Below are 20,857 nucleotides of genomic sequence, written 5' to 3' on the forward strand. Positions count from 1 at the left end.
TGCATATTTTGGTTGGAATTTATGCATCTTTTTATATGTTTTTTATTTTTTAATAAATATTTGTTACGAAAAAAATACTTGTGCTAATGATAAAGTTGATATAATTCTCTGTTTATTTTCTATGTACCAAACAAGAGAAATGATTCTCAGCTATATTTCTCTACTGAAATCTCTGTACTACCAAACAGAACAGTCAATTCTTATTCTCCAGACCAATTCCCTTTCTCTGCAATTCCATTTCTCTATTCCATTTCTCTACAATTCCATTCTCTGTACCGAACACCCCCTTAAGCGTCCTGAAAGTCACTTGCTAATATTAGATCATTCTTTATTGTTCACGGACTTACAACTGCCATGCAGTGTGATGAGGCAATCCCCCTTTTCTCTAAAAATATTAATATTCTTATATAGATACACGCGCACACATTTTAGTTCAGATTTATCTTGTGCCAGGGGTGCACACAAGCCAAGCCGCTTGTGAAGTTACTCTAGATTGGATCGCTAAAAGCTCAAGTGCTCAACCCGGCCAAACTTAAAACAACTTGAGCCTAAAAATAAGCTTTTCTTAAAAACCGTGTGCAGGCTACACTTTTCATGCTCAAGTCGAACCTATTATTTGTATAATTTTTATTTTGTATACCAAATTTGAACTTATATAAAAACCTATTATATAAATAACTAACAAACTATTATTTTGTGCTGAACTGGTGAGCATTTTTTCAGTTGAGTGAATTAGATGCAGAATCTGAGGTTGTCACCGCTAAAAGTTATTTGTTTGCTAAACATACTAAGATTAAAGTTAATACACATGTTATGTGTGATATACTAGAGGTGTGAAGGAACGGTTGAAACCGCCTAAACTAAGATAAATTGATCTGTTCAGTTAGGTTAGGAGTAAACTGGTTAGAAAAACAAGGGTCCATGGTTCAGTTTATTGTTTAGAAATTGGGTTTCATGGTTTGGAACGGGCTGCAAAGACTGAACCTACTGAAATATCAAAAAAACAATATAAAGTATTTTTATTATATGTATAGTTTTAAAAAAATTTGCGTATAGGAATAAAAAAAACTATAATACATGTATAACTGGGTCATTAATTCTATCGGTTATCCAATTATTTTTTTCCATTTTGTGTTTCGTTAACCCTTTAATACTGAAAAGGTAAAATGTCTAATATTTTCTTAAACGTACCATTTCATACGATCCTGTGCTAAAATAATCCGCCTCAAACCAGCAACCCGCCAAAACAGATCCGTTTTGGCTGGTCTAGCAGACCTAGACAATCCAATCGGTTCATATTAGTTTTTGTAAAAAACATACTTACCGGTTCAACAGAAAATTTTGTCAACCGTCCAGACGGACCGTGAACACCCTATGATCTACCTAAGCCTGGTAAAACGGGTTGGTCGGGTCAAGTAATGGGTCAAAACAGGTTTGGGTTAAGTGGGTTGCTCTAAAAAGTTATGGTTAAGGGTAAAATGAGTTTTGACCAAAATGGGGTTAGGTTGAAACGGGTTGTTTTAAATTAAAAAGTATCGGCAACCATATGTTTTTTTTTCTGTTCATTTAATATTATTGATTCCATTTAATCATTGTTATGTTTGTTGATAGACCGACCAACAGATCACCATTTTCAATTGCTCAAACTAGATATCGAATAAATATTCTTGATCAATTACATTGGGAGTAGTAATCATTGTGAAATATGAATATATACAAAGTTTAATAAACAAACTTGTTGGTCCTGATGCTTACAAAATACAAACACATATTTTTTCCATATGCAGAGATGATTTAACAGCATATTCCTGAAAAACAATCATGATTTTCAGTGCGTCTTGAATATTAGATTCGAGAATTTGTAAATTGTGTCAAGTATTTGTGTAATATGATTACTTGAACACTGAATATTTGTATGCTAAAGTTCATTGTTACATGAAAATAATAGTTACTGAACAATCAAATATGCAACCTGGGTTGACGTTTTGAAATTATAAGGATTAATGACCTAATGAACAATGTTCAAAGCCAGTTAAATAATTTACAATTAAAAGTGGTAAAATGATTATTGTTTCGAATATGCATCTATTTTCTTCTAATAACTACCAAAGATCATTACTACTATTATTTTGTTTGGTCAACTGAATTGTTTGTAGTAGTTGATCTTTTTATGGTCAAAACCACTTAAATAACTAAGAGTGGTAAACAATTTTGGATTAACAATACGAGAATGCATTATATGTATGCTAACTAAAGCATGCCATATTTATAAATATTCAGTTTTTCTGTCGTTTCATTCATTACAATTGGTTTATAATATTTATTAGTGATTAAAACTTAGTTAAGTGTATATTGTTGTTAAATGTGTTATTAATGGTATTTTTATTATTTATAATTTATGATAATTCGACTATTTTCTTTATAACTATTAGTATTATATGAAGCTGGATCAATTGATTAAAAACAGTCAAACTTACCCATTCAAAATATATGACCAAAACATTAGCATACATGATCAACCTAAAGTAAACTATTATTTGTTGCAAACTTATAGACACGTTGGCTATCACATCATCGTTTTATTGTCAATCACACATATCCACACCGACTGATATTGTTGTTACCTTTTGATACTCATACTAAGAAATTCTGTAGCACGACCTTCCCAGAACTTCCAACAAAACCCTTATATGAACATTTGGTGGTCATTCACAACGACCTCCACATATTTATTACTCATGGTTTCCAGTTTACAATTGTAAATTTGTGAAAGATGACATGTCACACCTGGACAAAAGCGTGGGTACCCCCCACTGTTGCATCGCCCCCACACCGCAAAGCAAACTCATACCCATCGAATCTCATTCGGCCCCCGTCACAACGAGTGGGCACACCTACTAGTATAATGTATAAAACCTTCACAAATGGCTTAAAGTTGAGAGTTTCAGTTTTCTTTTTAATTTTTCAATTAACAACTAAATATATAAATTGATTATTTTTTATTTTGTAATATTTTCAAATTTCGCAATCCTTAAAATACATAATAGTATTTTTCAAATTAGACATCCTAAGATATTTTAATGATTTTATTATAATATATTATGAAAATTAATGCTTCACACTTTTTTTATCTTTCTACTAGCTAGATGTATTATACGAGTTTCAATAAAAAATAACTATAATATATAACTTTTTAAAAATATTTGCCAAGCTAAATATAGTAAAGAATTAAATAATTCTTGAAGAGTAAATTATTCTGGGTCATTCCAACCCGGCCCGTTTTAACTCATTTAAAATTACTCTTTTGATTTTGTGTGTCTTCGTGTAAATATTTAGATTCATTGATTGGTGTAACGTGTGCTCGTTCATTGTAGGGGCTACTAGATTGTGGATAAACTTGTGTGTTTCAAAGTCTTATCTACACTAAAAATAAAGAGTTCAAGAAAATTATGGGGTGACATTAGAAACAAGTACATGTCAAAAATTAGTACAAATTTATAACCCATTTAAATTATATAACGGCATAATAATTGTTCTAATAACGAGAATTAACAAAAGATAAAATTCAATTGTACACGAAATGATCATTGGAGTGGAATAAGTAAATCAATCTAGGTTATGAATAAAAGCAAAGCATTTATCACAGATTTATCAAAATAAAATGTGTTTACAAAGTTATGCCCCCATCAACCTTCGCTCATCTTCTAAGTACAAAGAGATCTATTCAGATCGTATAAGAAGGACTTATAAATCATGAGACTCTCGTGATCTATTATATAATGGGTAAACTACTAATGAGCTATAGTATGAAAACGACATATGTGTGATTAACAAACTTGATTCTCTTTTGTTATAAAACAAATGATCATCTTACAAAGAGTGTTTTTACTTTGAATAGTTGATTACAAAGTAAATTAAAGTAAACTAATAATTTTATACGAACAAATTATATGGTGAATATCACTTTTTTATATAGAACAATTATCTATACTATATGCCAGAGTTCCTTTGATGCTACTAATAATGCTCTAATTATTATTCACCATAATTTATAAATAATAATACTCGTGTTGTATGATATTGTTCATGTATTATAGGCGTTGATAATAATTTTATCAAAAATGTTCGTTTATCATTAACGTTTGTGTGTCGGGTTGCTTTGTGTGACGTAGTAATTTCCGTAATACTAAAGCTATATAACGTGCATGTGTGGCATTTATTGGTCGATATCATTGAGTGTACGGGCATACGATCTATAAACAATGTTTATGAATGAAAATGACGTTTAATTAGTGTTAAGGATTTGTACGAATATTGACCTAAAAATGCTATTTTTTACATATACAAAAAACGTTGTCGGTATTGGTATCCGCTAGTTGACCGTTGGCAGGAAAAACGGTTAAAAAAGAGTCCAGAAATTTATGAAGCGTTTGGAAATTTGTCTGTTGGTTACGTTAGTTTGACGCATCTAATTGTTTATTTTTTATTATATTAGAGGATTGATCATCTAAGGGGAGGTACATATATAGTTGTGCATTTGTTGTTTTACTGATATTTTGTTTGACTCTTAATACATTCTAAAATGTCCAATATATACACACATATAGTGGTATCCGCTACTTAAACGTTGCAGTTGCATATAATTATTGTAGCATAAAAATATATTATCAAAATTGTATATATAAATTGTTAAATTTTATTGCTTTATTGGACGTGGTCATGTTGATAATGTTGGTACATGATGTCAGTAGTTCAGTTTATAGTGTCTGTAATCGAGTCGTTTGGATTTGTGTTTGTATGTAAGCGAAGTTAGCTAACAAGTTCGCTGATATAGGCGAACTTGTTAGATAAGCGAAGTTAGTGACAACTTCGCCTGAACATGCCAGGCGAAGTTGTCGTGTTTATATTCATTAGGTTACGGCTGAGTTTAGAAACAAAAACGAATCAGTTATCGAGTTGTAACGAGTTGTGTAATCAGTGATTGATATCACGTGTTTCCGGTTGCAATACAAAGTGTCTTTGCTTATTGTAACGTGTGATCGATAGTGTTAACTCGTATCGTCTTCTACGCTCGTAACGTCTTACCTAGGGATTCCGCGCCTACGTAGAACGAGATATTCCGTGTAGATCCGGCTGGGAACCTACAAGTGGTATCAAAGCTTTTGCTCGTGATTGTGTGGTTCAGGATTATCATGCGGGTGTAGAAATCGTTCCGTTCAACTATTCGCGGGACGAGTTTACCGAGTTTTTGTGTCCTACTCACCTCCCACCATCATAAACAACCCATTACACCTTCACAAACCTCGCAAAATCCAGAAATCAAACCTGCAAAACCATCGTGTTCATCAGGCGAAGTTGCCGTCACTGTTCGTAGGGTTTCGGCGAAGATATAAGGTTAAGCGAAGTTATCCACAACTTCGCCTACCTCTCAAGTTCGCTAAACTTAAGCGAAGTTATTCTCAACTTCGCCAAATCAGGCGAATTTAACAAGGGGAGCGAAGTTCAGAATCAGCGAAGTTCAGACTCAAGCGAAGTTATCCACAACTTCGCCTACAGTACTGTTAAAAATAAAATTTTTATTTTTCGGGTTTCTTTGTGTTTCGTGAAAGATGTCTTCAATAAACATTACGGAACTGGTGAAGATGGAAGTGGAAGCGGGTTCAGCTACAAAGGCACCGAATATGCTTAAAGGAACCGATTTTGTAGCGTGGAAAGATCGGTTTGAGCAATATGTCAAGTACCAAGATGCTAAAATGTGGGTGTGCATACTGGTTACATTCCACCAACTGCTGAGTATGAGGGTCGTGATCAGATTAAGAAATACAAAGAGATGGAAGAAGAAGAAAAGAAAATGTATGAGGCTGAAAGCAAAGCTCATGCAGCGATAACAATGGCTCTTCCACTAGAGATTCTACACACCTTCAGAAAGTATAAAACTGCTAGAGAGCTTTGGAAGCACTTGAAAACCGATTTGAGGGTAATGTGGGGATTCGTGTATCAAAGATTAAACTTCTAAAAACTCAATTCTCGGTGTTCAAGTATCTGAAGAATGAATCACTTGATGATATCATCACGAGATATTATCATCTGATGACCAAACTCAGCAACTATTCCATTACTTACAAAGAAGATGAGACTGTTGAAAAGCTTCTTGATGCTCTCCCATCGAAATGGGAGATGTACACTGTCTTGATGAGAGAAGACAAAGAGTTTGCCGATTATGACTTGGAAACAGCAGTCAACAAACTAAGAACTTTTGAACTTAACATGGTTCGTAAAGAGACACCAACTGATCAGGTTCAGGATCCAGGTATGTATGGTGCAAAGGTTAATTCAAGTTCAAGGTCGAAGTCTGAATCGTCTGCTTACTACTCAAAAGGAGACTCGGGCGCTAACTCAACACATGAAGGTCATGTATCTCTCAATATGAAAGGTGATGTGTGTTTTGTGGCTGGTGGATCAAACACTTCTAAACCTCAAGCAACCAAGAGTAGTTTTTCCCCAAGTGCTTCAAACAACAACTACTCAAAGATGCCCATGAGTGTTAAATCTGCTGAACAGCAGTTTGCTCTCTATGCATCTTTCATTGCTTCGTATGAAAATTATATCCAAGGTAAGATTGTTGATCCTGCAACTTTGGACGAAGACTATGATCAGATCGATGCTGATGATCTGGAAGAGGTGGATCTGCAGTGCCAGATGGCGATGATTGTGAGAAGGGTTAAACGGTTTATGAAGAAGACTGGTAGAAAGTTTGTAGGTGGAAGACCAGGGTTTGATAAGTCGAAGGTTAGGTGTTACAACTGTCAACAGAATGGCCACTTTGCGAAGGAGTGCACAAATGAACGTGTAGAATGCAGTCAGACTAGGTCTACACAACAAAGTGGTGGAAGTAATGAGAATAGAGCCATGATATCCAGACAGAACGGGGAGTACAACTGGAATCTGCATGTTGAGGAAGTGTTTGAACAGGCTAATTTGGCGAACATCGAAACTGCAGAAAGTGAGAAGGTGACTGGAGAAAATCAAGCTTTCATGGCCGATGTGACAGATCAGCTTACCGAGGTAAGTACTAAACTCCCTTGTACTAAATGCGCAAATCTGTCTGAACAATTGACAACTATAACTGATCAGTTTGTTAGTTTGGATGCTCAATTTAAAACCTTAAAAGAAGATCATCATTTCACTAAAGCTAGAGAAAACAGTTATAAAGTAAAAATAAAAGCTAGTGAGAAAGATATTAGAAGTCTTAAAGCAAATCTAGCTGAAAAATTTCAAGTAATTGATCTGAGCTATGAAGTGTTAGAAGAAAAAACCAAACTAATAGCTGAAAGGGATAAACAGATAGCTGATCACCAGGTGAAAGTGGTGGAACTTAACAGGAAACTTGAGAAATTTAGAAATTCCTCCGCTATACTTGATCACCTCGTTAGTGATCAAGGTTCCCCAGTTAAAAGGGGAGGAATTGGATATCATGAAGTTCCACCACCTTACAATCATAATTACACTTATGATCCTAGTAATCAGAACTCTGTTGATGTTGATTTTGGTCAGACAGTTCCGGTTAAGGTTACTATTAAAGAACCAGAAGTTAGTAAAGGCGAAACAAGTAAGCCTGTTTCAAGTGTTAAGATTTCTGCTCCTAGTCCTGTCTCATCAAACTCGGACAAGTCATCCGAGTCGAGAGAGACAAAAGAAAAGGCAGTGTTACCAAAAAGTGGAGAGAAACATAAAACAACTGAAAAGAAATCTCCACTAAACCCATATGTCCCACCATATGTGAGACAAACGGGCAGTAATGCAGCCTCAACATCTAAAACAACTATTGAAAAGAAAGTTGAACACAGGAGTTGTTTCAGATGTAATCAATTAGGACACCTAATTGCTGATTGCCCTCTGAAGCAAAGATTCAGAGGTATGAGGCCTTCAAAAACTGAGAATAGAACTAATCACTATAATGGTAAAAATGAAAACTCATCAAAGTTCAGAAATTGGACTAATCTTGGTTTTCAAAGAAATCGATCTCAGTTTTTCACTGCTAACAACCAAACCATAAGTAATAATTCATATAATTCACGAAGGTTTAGAAGGCCTCATAGTCAATTTACAAGAAGGTATCCTTTTAGGACTTACAGAAATTATTCCGATACTAACTTTGGACAGCAAAAGTACGGGATGTATCGACCCAAGACCAATAGGTCTTGGGTCCCCAGATTTTAATCATCTGCTTTAATCGTGCAGGAACAGTTGAACAGGGCTGCAAACAATCTATGGGTTGTGGATAGCGGCTGTTCCCGGCACATGACGGGTAACAAGAGTTTGTTACACGAGTGGAAACCTGTTCAGGGAGGAAGAGTGAGTTTCGCTAGAGAGAGCGGTGGAAGGATCACAAGAATTGGGACGGTGACTAACGGAAAGATGACGTTAGAGAAAGTAAATTTCGTTGAAGAACTGAAGCATAATCTGCTGAGTGTATCGCAGATCTGTGACAAAGATTACACCGTACACTTTACCAAGAATGAGGCGATCGTGCTATATCCTGGTTTCAAGATACCAGAGGATAGGATAGTTATGAAGGCTCCAAGAGAAATGAATACGTATATTATGGACATGAGGTCGACTGAGATGGCCACAGAAGAATCGTGTCTTCTGTCGAAAGAAACTGAATCGGAGTCCGAATTATGGCATAGAAGAATGGGGCATATTCATCTTCGGAAAATGAACTACATTGTCAAGAATGGGCTTGTGCTGGGTGTTCCCTTGAAGAACTTCAACTTTGAAGACCAATGCTTATCGTGCAAAAAGGGAAAGCAACACAAGAAATCTCATCACACCAAGAAGGTTAATTCAATAGTCAGTACCCTAGACTTACTTCACATGGATCTCTTTGGTCCCGTGAATGCAAAAAGCCTAGGTGGAACATCTTACTGCTTGGTGATCACTGATGATTTCTCTCGATACTCTTGGGTATATTTCCTGAAGTCAAAGGATGAAACTGTTCAGATGGTAATAAATTTGATTACCAAGGTTGAGAATATTATGGGAAAAAGAGTTAAATACATCAGGAGTGACAATGGGACAGAGTTCAAGAACTATCAAATGGAGCTCTTTTGCTTACAGAAAGGAATAGAACACCAGTACAGCGCTCCGTATACTCCACAACAAAATGGAGTGGCTGAGAGGAAGAACAGAACGTTAATTGAAGGAGCCAGAACCATGCTGGCTGATTCGAAACTTCCTGTGGTGTTCTGGGCTGAAGCTGTTGCAACAGCCTGTTATATCCTTAATAGAGTGTTAACCGTTAAAAGACTAAATAAAACATGTTATGAACTTATGCATGGGAGAAAGCCCAACTTGAGTGGTCTCGAACCATTCGGGTCCCCGTGTTCGATATTAAAGACAAATTCTAAATTTGGTGAAGTAGCCGACGAAGGAATTTTGGTCGGATACGTTGTTGGGACTCCCAACAGACGAATCTTTAATACATCGACCAGCAAGGTTGAGGTGGTCTGTAACACTGATATCACAAGTTACAAATCACCAAAACCAAGCACGGGACCTGCTGGGGTTTTCGACTATGATAGACTTTTTAGATCTTTTAACATGCCTTATTTGGATTGTGCAGAAGTAGATGAAAGAATTTCTACGAAGATGCTTTACGATGAGGAAGACAATGTTGTGCAAAGACCGTTGTACGATGAATGTCAGCCTTCCTTGTCAAACACTGTCGATACCCCTGCTGCCTCTACTGAAGAGGAATTCTTCAATCCGTTTCACTCTCAACAACAATCACCCATTGATGAGCTATCTTCGAACCTGGAAGACAATCTGCAAGTCAGTGCGGTACCGACTACGAGAGTTCACAAAAATCACCCTTTGGAGAATGTGATAGGTGATCTGTCCGACGGTGTACAAACAAGACAAAGCTTGAATGAGCACACCTATGTTTACACAAGCATTAAAGATACTGGAATCATAAACGAATGCTTGTACACCTGCTTCATCAGCCAGATTGAACCAAAGAACTATCAAATGGCTCTCAAGGACAGCTCGTGGATCGAAGCCATGCAAGAAGGGTTAGCCCAGTTCAAAAAGATGGAGGTATGGAACTTGGTTGCAAAACCGAAGAATGTGCATGTGATTGGCACCAAATGGGTTTTCAAATGCAAGAGAGATGAGAAAGGGATTATTATCAGGAACAAGGCGAAGCTGGTTGTAAAAGGTTTTAATCAGCAAGAGGGGATCGATTACAATGAGGTGTTTGCTCCTGTAGCAAGATTGGAAGCCATTCGTTTGTTTTTGGCATTTGCTGCACATAAGGAGATGAAGGTATTTCAGTTAGACGTGAAGAGTGCGTTCCTTAACGGCAAAGTCGATGAGGTTGTGTACGTTGAGCAACCTCCGGGTTTTCCTGACCCAGACTTTCCTGATCACGTATACAAGCTAAGTAAAGCACTGTATGGGCTACATCAGGCCCCTCGTGCCTGGTACTCAACACTATCCGACTACTTGCTTGAGAATGGTTTTGAAAGGGGAAAGATTGATAGCACATTGTTCTTTAAGAGAAAAGGGAGCGACTTTCTTCTGGTGCAAGTCTACGTGGACGACATCATCTTTGCTGCATCAAAAGTCGCCATGTGTCAGGAGTTTGAGGCCGTCATGAAGAAGAGATTTGAAATGAGTGCTATGGGTGAACTAACTTTCTTTTTAGGACTGCAGGTTGATCAGAAGAAAGATGGGATGTTCATTCATCAGAATAAGTATGTCCATGATGTTCTCAAACGCTTCAAGATGGAGGACAACACTCCATTTGATACTCCAGTCTGCGTCAACCATAAATTGGGTACTGATTCAGACAACGATGCAGACGTGGACCCAACCCAATATCGGGCAATAATAGGTTCTTTAATATACTTAACTGCTTCTAGACCTGATATTATGTTTGCAGTTTGTCTTTGTGCTCGCTTTCAGGCAAACCCAAAGGAATCTCACTTGAAGGGTGCGAAGAGGATATTAAGGTATCTCAAGGGCAAACCTAAGCTGGGATTGTGGTACACGAAAGGAGGAGACTTGGAGTTGGTCGCATACACAGATTCTGATTATGGAGGGTGCAATCAGAATCGGAAGTCAACAACAGGTGGATGTCAGTTTCTTGAAGGCAGATTAGTGTCATTGCAGTGCAAGAAGCAGACCTCAGTCGCCATTTCAACATGTGAAGCAGAATACATGGCAGCATCCAACTGCTGCTCCCAGGTTCTTTCGATTCAACAACAGTTGCGCGATTATGGTCTGAATTTCACTCATACTCCTATTTGCATTGAGAATACTGCTGCTATCTCAGTAAATAACAATCCCGTAAAGCATAGAAAAACTAAACATATTGACATCCGTCATCATTTTATACGGGATTGTACTGAGAAGAAACTGATTGTGCTCGAAAAGGTTGATACGTTAGATAATTTCGCTGACTTGTTTACTAAAGCGTTTGACAAAAATCGTTTTCAAAACCTTGTTGAGCTGAATGGGATGATCAATCCCGAGTAACCGTGTTTTTGACTTTGTTTAAATTTAAAAAAAAAAAAAAACGTCACTATCGCTTAGAATTATGTCGGTTGCCTCAGTTTGAAGGACATATCTTCGGATATGTTTGGTCCTCAATTCTACTTGTAGAATATGAGGATAGCCATTAACCAGATGACTGAAAGTGACCGGGGCGGTTTATGATGGGTTTTTATTCTTTCGCTGAAAATTAGTCGATCATACTAGGTTAGAAGGACACATACTTGTATGTGGTCGGTCCAGCTGATCCATTGGATCTTCAGGATAGCCGTTTACCTGAAAACTTCAATTTGATCGGGGCGATAGAACTAAAAATTTTTTTTTGAGAGATGAAATTATTCTTCAAGTCTACTACTTCGTAAGAAGTTCCTTTACTATGTTTAACAGAAAATTGATCCAACCTTGGAAAGTGATAGATATACTGATTCTGTGTGCTTAATTAGTGAAGTTATTAGGCCTAAAAGACTTTAGAACAGTCATTGTATGTCATGGTAGCTTTTTATGGTGCGTAAAAGTAGAAGTGATACTAACTAAATCTACTAGATTTTACGTGGAAACTCCTTAAGAGTTGTGCATGTCTCCATAGATATCTTTCCGTATGATAGGCAGAAAAGCGATTACCCAGTCATACACGAGCCCGTGAGTGTTCTGATTCCCGTGAAGATAGCGTGTCAAGAAACTGCAGTGATCCATATTCGGGACTTGCAGTTGTTTACTACTCTGAAGTTGTGTAAATATTTTAAAAAAAAAAAAATGTGTGAGTGATTGAGACATTCTAGAGTTAATAATGTTAATACTTCTCAATCAAGATGTAAGAAAGAGTATGAGAAGAAGAGTCTGAAGATCGACGAGTAATTACTATTTAATCAGACACTACGGGTTGAAGTCAACTCGGGATGACTTGGGGAAAGCCTAATACGCTTTGAGAATAGATAGGAGACATCATAATCTCTGAGTTGTTGCCCACTTAAGTTTTGAGCTTAATTGAACCTAACCCGTATCACAGAAACGATGAAAACCATTCTAAGTTATTTACCTGCTTACAACCTGTTTCTTTATGTCATAATACAGCTGAACACGGATCTGTGTGACAGTCACGTAATTAGTATGATTCCTGTTCGGATCTTTTCTAAAACATGGTAGTCCCTATCGAGACTGAAATTTGATCCCGTGTACTTTATTTTTTAAAATTTTCCTACTTATGTAGTTGTATGATTTTATATTTGGTTACTTGGTCTTGATCGTATCATTTAACGCTTTAAAGGATGTTTTCTAACTTAATTGCAAATTGTTCAAATTATGGGGTTTGTTTTGAAAAATTTTAATATCAGCGAAGTTGTACATAACTTCGCCTGCTAGGCGAAGTTATCCATAACTTCGCCGGTATAACTCTGATCCTATATAAAGGAAATCAATGGTCAAACTTTTTCATTTTCTCAAACTCTGCGAACTTACTCACTATCAACCCTAAGCGAACTTATCGATCGATTCACTGTGTTAATCTTTCTCTGTTCTAATTTGATTAAAGGTGTGTAGGTTTATAGTGTCGTATATTCAATGTTATTGAGGTTAATCATTGGTCGTATCGACTTGATTCTCGACCTCGTGTTTCGAAACCTTAAACACCCGATTTCAAACTTGTTATTACGTGGTCGTAATCTACTTGAACATCTAAAACTTCATAAAATCATGTGTAACGGAGTCTTCAATCTCCAAATTCACCAACTACACGTCGATTGAAAACCTTAACTGATGCCGTTTCATATTCGGCGAAGTTACAGTTTAGGCGAAGTTATCCGTAACTTCGCCTGAGGTTTAACTTCGCTTAATATTTTATTACGTAACAGTATATGAGGCGATGTTGTGGTTAGGCGAAATTATCATTAACTTCGCCTGGGCCTTCTTACTTAACTGTTATCCGGCGAAGTTCAAGTTGAGGCGAAGTTGTTCCCAACTTCGCCCCACCTCTAACTTCGCCTATACAGAATAAATCACAACTTCGCTCATGGTAACAGGCGAACTTGTGATTTGCTTTGAAGTTTATCTAACATAGCCTGTTTGTTGCAGATATGGCTGCTGTAGCTGGAGCAGGTGGTGCAGGCGGTGATGACGGTGGAGATAACCAAAGACAGTTCTTCCCGGGTCACAACATGTATATAACATTAGACCCTGACGCGAGTGGTGTTGATGATTTCCGCGAAATCATCACATTCTTACTACGCTCGCGTATATTCCACGCGATTACAACAACTCTGCCGATATCCTTGCCAAACATTGAGGATTTTTGGCAGACCGTGGAGTATGACTGTCGCGTCGAGCCCCCGGTGATGCGCGCAACCGTCAACAATCAGATTGTTCAGTTCTCATCTGAACAAATCCGGGCGGCTTTACGGTTTGGAGATGAGACGAGGGATGACCCGACAGACTTTGTAGCTCCTTTCCGAGATGGAGCGTTTCTGAGGATGGGATACTCTGGTCCCTTGGGGGATACTCAGAGACGGAAGGGGTTCTTACTCGATCAGTGGCGCTTTCTCATGCATGTCATGATTTTATGCATGTCAGGGAGAAAGGCGGGTACTGATGGGATGGGCGCGACCATGCAGTCGGCGATGACTGCTCTGACTTATAATAAGCGTTACAACTTTAGTCAGATGGTCTTCTACGAGATAGATCGACAGAGAAGAGCGGTGGCGCGTGAGCGATTTCTTATGTATCCAAGATTCATTCAGATGATCTTGAATCATGTTGCTCCAACGCTACCTCAGCGCCGCCCGATCAGATACGTTGAAAGTGTGAGCAAACGGATCTTCGCCCAATACAGATCTTCCAGTGCGAGGAGCAAACCTGAGCTCCGTCCTCGACAAACTCCACTTTTTGGGTACTTGATCAACCCGGAGTATGTGCCTGCTCGTGGGGACGAGTTTCGGGACCCGGCACCACAACAGGCAGGAGAACCTCAAGCTATACCTGCTGCTCCTGTTGTGTCACCGGAGGAGAATGTAGACCTTGACGCAGAGTTTGGTGGTCAAGGATTCTTTGATATGGAGAGGGTGGACCCTGAGGAAAATGTGCAATTCTCAGTTGAAAGAGTTTCGAGTGTGCATGTGACTAGGGCAGCTACAACGGTGGCTGACTCTGATTCTGAAGATGAGTTGGTCGAAGCGAGACGAATTTTGGTAACTCAAGAACGAACTCATGGGAAAAGGAAGAGAACTGATGATGACAGCGAGTCACACTATGAGGAAGAGGTACATCAGTTGATTCGCAGATCAAGAAGGGAACGGATAGGTGCAGGTTCGGGAGCCGGTGAGAGCTCAAGGGTGGTACGTTTCACTCCACCAGCACTGTCCGGTATGACAATGGTCCTTTCAACATTACAAGTTACAAGGCCAAGCGCCACGGATGTTCCCGTGGTGGCTACCTCATCAGCATTCGGCCTCCCACCCACTACATTCCAACTTTCGGCTCCTGAGATTGTATCGTTGCCACCTCCAACTCTTACTCCAACGGAGGTCGTGGCACGATTTATTGAGTCGACGGTTGTGGCCACTGCAGGGTTATCGGTGACGATACCACCTGCGGTTACGTCTATACCTACTTCTGAGGTCCCGGTTACATCGGAAATCCCTCCTCAGTACACTCATGATATATCATATCTGAGGTTTGATTTCGATGCAACCCTATCAGACTCTGAACGAATAGCAGCACTTGAACGGGTCGTGGCAGAACAATCAAGGGTGAATCTTATCCAGACCCATGCTATTCAGCGCCTTGTTGCAGAGAATCAGTTGCAGTCGTCCCTGCTGGTAGAACATGGCAAAATTATTGATGCTTTGAAGGAGTTCTTGGCATCTCAGGGGGAGACGAGCTGTAAAGGCGATGAGCTGAGGACTAAGAAGCGCAATGATAGAGACGATGATCCCAATGCATCGAAAGGTGCAGGTGGAGAGTTGCCAAGAACTGAACAAGCTCTTGGGACTTCCACATCTCAGGGGGAGTCGACAAGTGCAGCTGGTGGTGATGATGTGGTGGTAGTGGATGTTGAGGAGATGGATGATGAATTCATAGGTGATGATGATGTATTACTAGTCGGAGAGATAGAGAAGATTGGTGCAGAGATAGTTATTGATAATGAGATAGAAGAGGGAGAGATAGTAGAGGAGAATGTGGAGCATGAAATTCCAGATATTGATAAGGCAGATATGAGTAAAGATATGGGAAATGATGAGACGGAATGGGAAGAGCAGCCAAGATGGAAAGAAGGCTATGCTCAGTGGTTTGTAAAAACGAAGAAACCGGCAGTCCCTACTATGTTTAAGAAGAGTTACAACATTAGAGGCTATGCTGAAGCGAAAGGGGGATTATTTGCTGGATATATGATGAGCAGTTGAGGCTCTTCGTGATTAAAAGATATGATGGTATTCAGTACTTCAAGAGGATGTTGAGATCATTGAATACATTGCCTGAATGTGAAGTGAAAGACTTAGCCAGATTGGGATTGATAAACAGAAGTGATGATAATATGGCTAGAGTCATCGGGAAGATAGTGTGGAAAGAGAGTATAAAGGAAAAGAAGTTCTAGCTGTTGAAACCACAAAAGGGAAAACTTATTGAAGACAAAGATAGAGGATTGAGAGCAGATGGCAAGCCTTGGATGATTATGAAGTATAAACCGATCCGGTGTTTGAAAGAAGTGCCGATGAAACAAATGCCCAAGGATGTTCTCAAAGATCTAAAGTGGTGGTATGTAGATTGTGAAACAGCTGAAGCAGTAATGGAGGACGAAGATGAACAAGAGCTGCTGAGAGTCTATGATCCGATGCATCTAGTGAACTTGTCTCAAGCTGATCTGCAGGTGCTGAATGAGAAGAAGATATTTTATATTCCTGCTTGGAAAGACGAAGCGAAGAAATATCAAAGAATTGTATCAGTTTGTGTACGTGAAGGAGTTCATGCTTAGAAGACGAAGATACAAGATTGTTTAAGATTTCAAGACACGTGTTTGAAGATAAAGATTGAAGCTACTGCCAAGGGGGAGTCTGTTGGTACATGATGTCAGTAGTTCAGTTTATAGTGTCTGTAATCGAGTCGTTTGGATTTGTGTTTGTATGTAAGCGAAGTTAGCTAACAAGTTTGCTGATATAGGCGAACTTGTTAGATAAGCGAAGTTAGTGACAACTTCGCCTGAACATGCCAGGCGAAGTTGTCGTGTTTATATTCATTAGGTTACGGCTGAGTTTAGAAACAAAAACCAATCAGTTATCGAGTTGTAACGAGTTGTGTAATCAGTGATTGATATCACGTGTTTCCGGTTGCAATACAAAGTGTCTTTGCTTATTGTAACGTGTGTTCGATAGTGTTAACTCGTATCGTCTTCTACGCTCGTAACGTCTTACGTAGGGATTCCGCACCTACGTAGAACGAGATATTCCGTGTAGATCCGGCTGGGAACCTACAGATAATGATTATTGGGTTTCATAATCCAGTAGTAATAATTACTTGTATGAACTTGAAGCAGGATCATGATTTATGCTAATCACATTTAAATTCATTTTCAAATAATGTATACATTATCAACAACAACTTTGAAATACTATACATTGAATGAAAATGTTACCTTCACTAAGTCCATGGGTCCATTTCTTTGCAGGAATTGTGTCACACCCCGACCAAAAGCGGCGGAACATGCCGGGGTGCAACGATTGATCATAAGCGCATGACACTATTTAAAGCGACAATATTTAACAAACTCATTTCATTTCACATCATCGAAAATGTCACATAACCAAATATTCATAACTCAAATACAACAAAATATAACAAAATATAGCAAATCAAATATTGTTCAGTTTTGCTAATATCCTAACGGTATTTGTGACGTTTTCTTCACCGAACTCCATAATCAACCTAGATGCAAACCTGTAACATTTCATAAAATAAAGTTTATCAACACAAAGGTTGGTGAGCAATTCATAAGTTTGAACAATTGATATATAGTATGAAAAGCCACAAAACTAGTATACAAAACCATAAATAATAGCTATAAACTTTGATAAATAGTTATCGCTAACAAGTTAGCGACACCCAACTATAAGGGGTTGCCAAATAGTTTAGGATTTTATAGTTATCGTTAATTGCATTACGTTAACGACACCTTGCCATGAGGGGTTGCCAAATGGTCTAGGATTTATAGTTCCACCATCCAAAAGCGATAAACACATAGTCAAATAAGCATAGAACACCAAATCGAGCAATTATTCAAGTAAGGTATACAACAACGTTTGTGGTTTAAGACCCAAGTATAAAACATTTAGTTTAGATAAGTTGAAATGTCACCCCCAAAATAAAAGATAGAAAACGGGGTATGAAGTTACTCACATTCAAGTAATAAACTTGAAAGATTGATTATTTGGAGATTTGTCGGAACGACGAGTTTAACGTATGAAGCCTAAATAGAAGAAAGTCTTGGATTTAGAAAGGTTGTCTTGAAGATCTTTAAATAAAATAATTGTTGCAAAAACTAATCAATTAAAGTTCAAGGTTTAAAATGTAACTATTTAAGAATTTATAATAATAACCCTTTTAAAAAATGTAAGTTTGCTCAAAACCGGGTTAAAGTATCTAACCTTAATATTTACTTAACCAATGTTAAGTAATAAGGTGGGGAAAGTGCTAAAATGCAAGTTCCATTAGGCTAAAGATACTAAAACGGGTTTTTAACGAGTGTTCGGGTTGTCGGTTCGGGTCTTGACAAATGGTCAAACCCAAAGTCAACTTTCCAAAATATTAATTGTTATGAGATAACTCATTAAAACATACTAACACTTAACCAAGTATGTAGATCTATTGTTTAGAACTAACAACGCACGTTAAGCGAGTGTTCGGTTTTGTCGGTCCAAGCTATGTTATGAGATCAAGTTGGATCCAACTATTCCAAGTACTTAAGAAAATAATTAAAATCAGTTTGTAAACTATTTTTCTAAAGAAATATACAAGTCTTGATAACTAAAAACACACTTGTGTGTCTTAAGCGAGTAAAAGTCGGTATAGTTCGGTCTCCATCTCACAAATAGTTCATAGATGGTTTCTACATGCCCAAATATCATAGAACTTGTATATTGGTTTATAAATGAAGAAAACTTAAATTTTACAACAAAAAAAGTTAACTACAAGTCTTTTAAGCAAAAGTTTCGGTTTAGTTCGATTTCCATCTCCCAACGAGTTCATAGATGGATTCCATATGCTTAATATCAAAGAACTTGTAAAAATGATTTTTGAAACTCAAATATAGCAATAAACATGTTTAAACAACTATTTTAACAAAACTAGTAAACAAAAGTTCGGTTTCCGGTTGGACTAGTTTCGGTTAAATCGAGGTTAGTCTTATACAAACCCATACCATGGAACTTGTAAATAAGATGAACAAACTAAAGGGTTAGAAGTTAGTCATAAGTGATATGTATAATAAGTTATGTGTGTGTAAATATATATCAAGAACACGAAGTCCTCCATGAAGCCTTGCCTTATGACATTCGAAACTTAACCAACCAAAGTCGGTGAAGTAACAAATAAAGGAAACAAGGGGTGTGTATTATATATATGTTGTACCACCATATTCAAGAGTTAGTAATGTTATATGAACAAGTTAGAATGAAAGACTATAGTTAGTTTGACTTGAGAAGTCAAAACTTCAAGAATACATAAGAAATAACAACCTTGAATCTATGGAGTTTGAGAGAGTTTTTGGAGATGTAGCAAGAATAAAATGAAGAAGATGGGTGTGTATATATATAGGAAGGAGTGAAGGGTTGGGTATAAAGATTCTTTTATGGTTTGTATAAAAATGGGTATGTTCAAATGGTCAAACAATGCATAATATAAAAAAAATATATTTTATATATTTTATATATTTTAAATGACAAGATCCAATATTTTATATATTTGAAATGTTCGGGTTACAAACGGGTCGGGTTTACATAACAAAAGTGACCCGAAATTGACGAATGTCACAGTATTCCCTACTTTAGGAAATTTCGTCCCGAAATTAAGATGAAGACGACGATGCAAACAAATGTGGATACTTCTCTTTCATTGTGTCTTCTAGTTCCCAAGTAAACTCCGCGCCACGCCGTGATTCCCAACGAACTTTTACTAACCGAATACGACTACGCTTGGTTTTCTTCTCGTTGCGATCCATAATCTCAACGGGTCGTTCAACCATAATCATAGACTCATCAACATGAACTTCATCGAGGGGTATATGAAGATTACCCTCGGCTAGGCACTTTTTGAGATTCGAAACATGAAATGTCGGATGAACACCGGCAAGTTCTTGCGGTAGTTCAAGTCGATACGTTACTTTCCCAACACGCTCAAGAATTTTAAAAGGACCAACGAAACGAGGAGCTAGTTTACCCTTCTTTCCAAAACGGACTACCCCCTTCCAAGGAGATACTTTTAGAAGGACAAGATCGTCAACATTAAATTCGATCGGTTTTCGCCGTTTGTCGGCGTAACTCTTTTGACGATTTCTAGCGGTTAGGAGATTTTTACGGATTTGATCAATGACATCGGTGGCTTCTTGGACCATTTCGGGTCCCGTGATTTGAGCTTCACCGATTTCGTTCCAACAAATCAGGGAACGACATTTACGACCGTAAAGAGCTTGAAAAGGAGCCACATCAATGCTATAGTGGTAGCTATTGTTGTAGGAGAATTCGATGAACGGAAGATGATAATCCCAATTCCCACCGAAATCAAGAACACATGCTCGTAGCATATCCTCGATTGTTTGGATTGTACGTTCGGATTGACCGTCCGTTTGAGGATGATAAGCGGTGCTAAGATCGAGACGTGTTCCCAAAGATTCTTGAAGTGAACGCCAAAAATGAGAGGTAAAACGGGCATCGCGGTCGGAGATGATAGACAATGGCAAACCGTGTCGGCACACGATTTCCCGAACATAGATTTGAGCAAGCTGCTCGACAGAATACTTCTCGCGGATCGGAATAAAATGAGCAGATTTGGTTAATCGATCGATGATCACCCAAATGCTATCGTTTCCTTTTTGGGTTTTGGGTAATTTGGTGAAAAAGTCCATAGCAATGTCTTCCCATTTCCAAAAGGGAATCGGTGGTTGCTCGAGTAGACCAAAAGGTCTTTGATGTTCGGCTTTGACTTTCGAGCAAGTAAGACATTTAGATACAAACAACGCTACGTCCTTTTTCATACCCGGCCACCAAAAGGTAGCACGAAGATCGAAGTACATCTTATCCGCACCGGGATGAACGGAATAGTG

General features: G+C 38.0%; 1 long non-coding RNA gene across 1 annotated transcript in view; it reads left to right on the forward strand.

Annotated features, from left to right (window-relative positions):
- The first annotated feature begins 12,160 nt into the window (after nt 1-12,160).
- Nucleotides 12,161-20,857, forward strand: part of LOC143634227 (uncharacterized) — a 287,183-nt gene continuing 278,486 nt past the window's right edge. The window contains exon 1 of the long non-coding RNA XR_013153812.1: nt 12,161-12,227. This is a non-coding gene — a long non-coding RNA (uncharacterized LOC143634227). The remainder of the gene's footprint in view (nt 12,228-20,857) is intronic.

The sequence above is a fragment of the Bidens hawaiensis genome, unplaced genomic scaffold (assembly GCF_021521415.1).
Source record: "Bidens hawaiensis isolate Kalapana, Puna unplaced genomic scaffold, B.hawaiensis_p1.1 tig00007035_1, whole genome shotgun sequence".
In the NCBI taxonomy this organism is placed as follows: Eukaryota; Viridiplantae; Streptophyta; class Magnoliopsida; order Asterales; family Asteraceae; genus Bidens; species Bidens hawaiensis.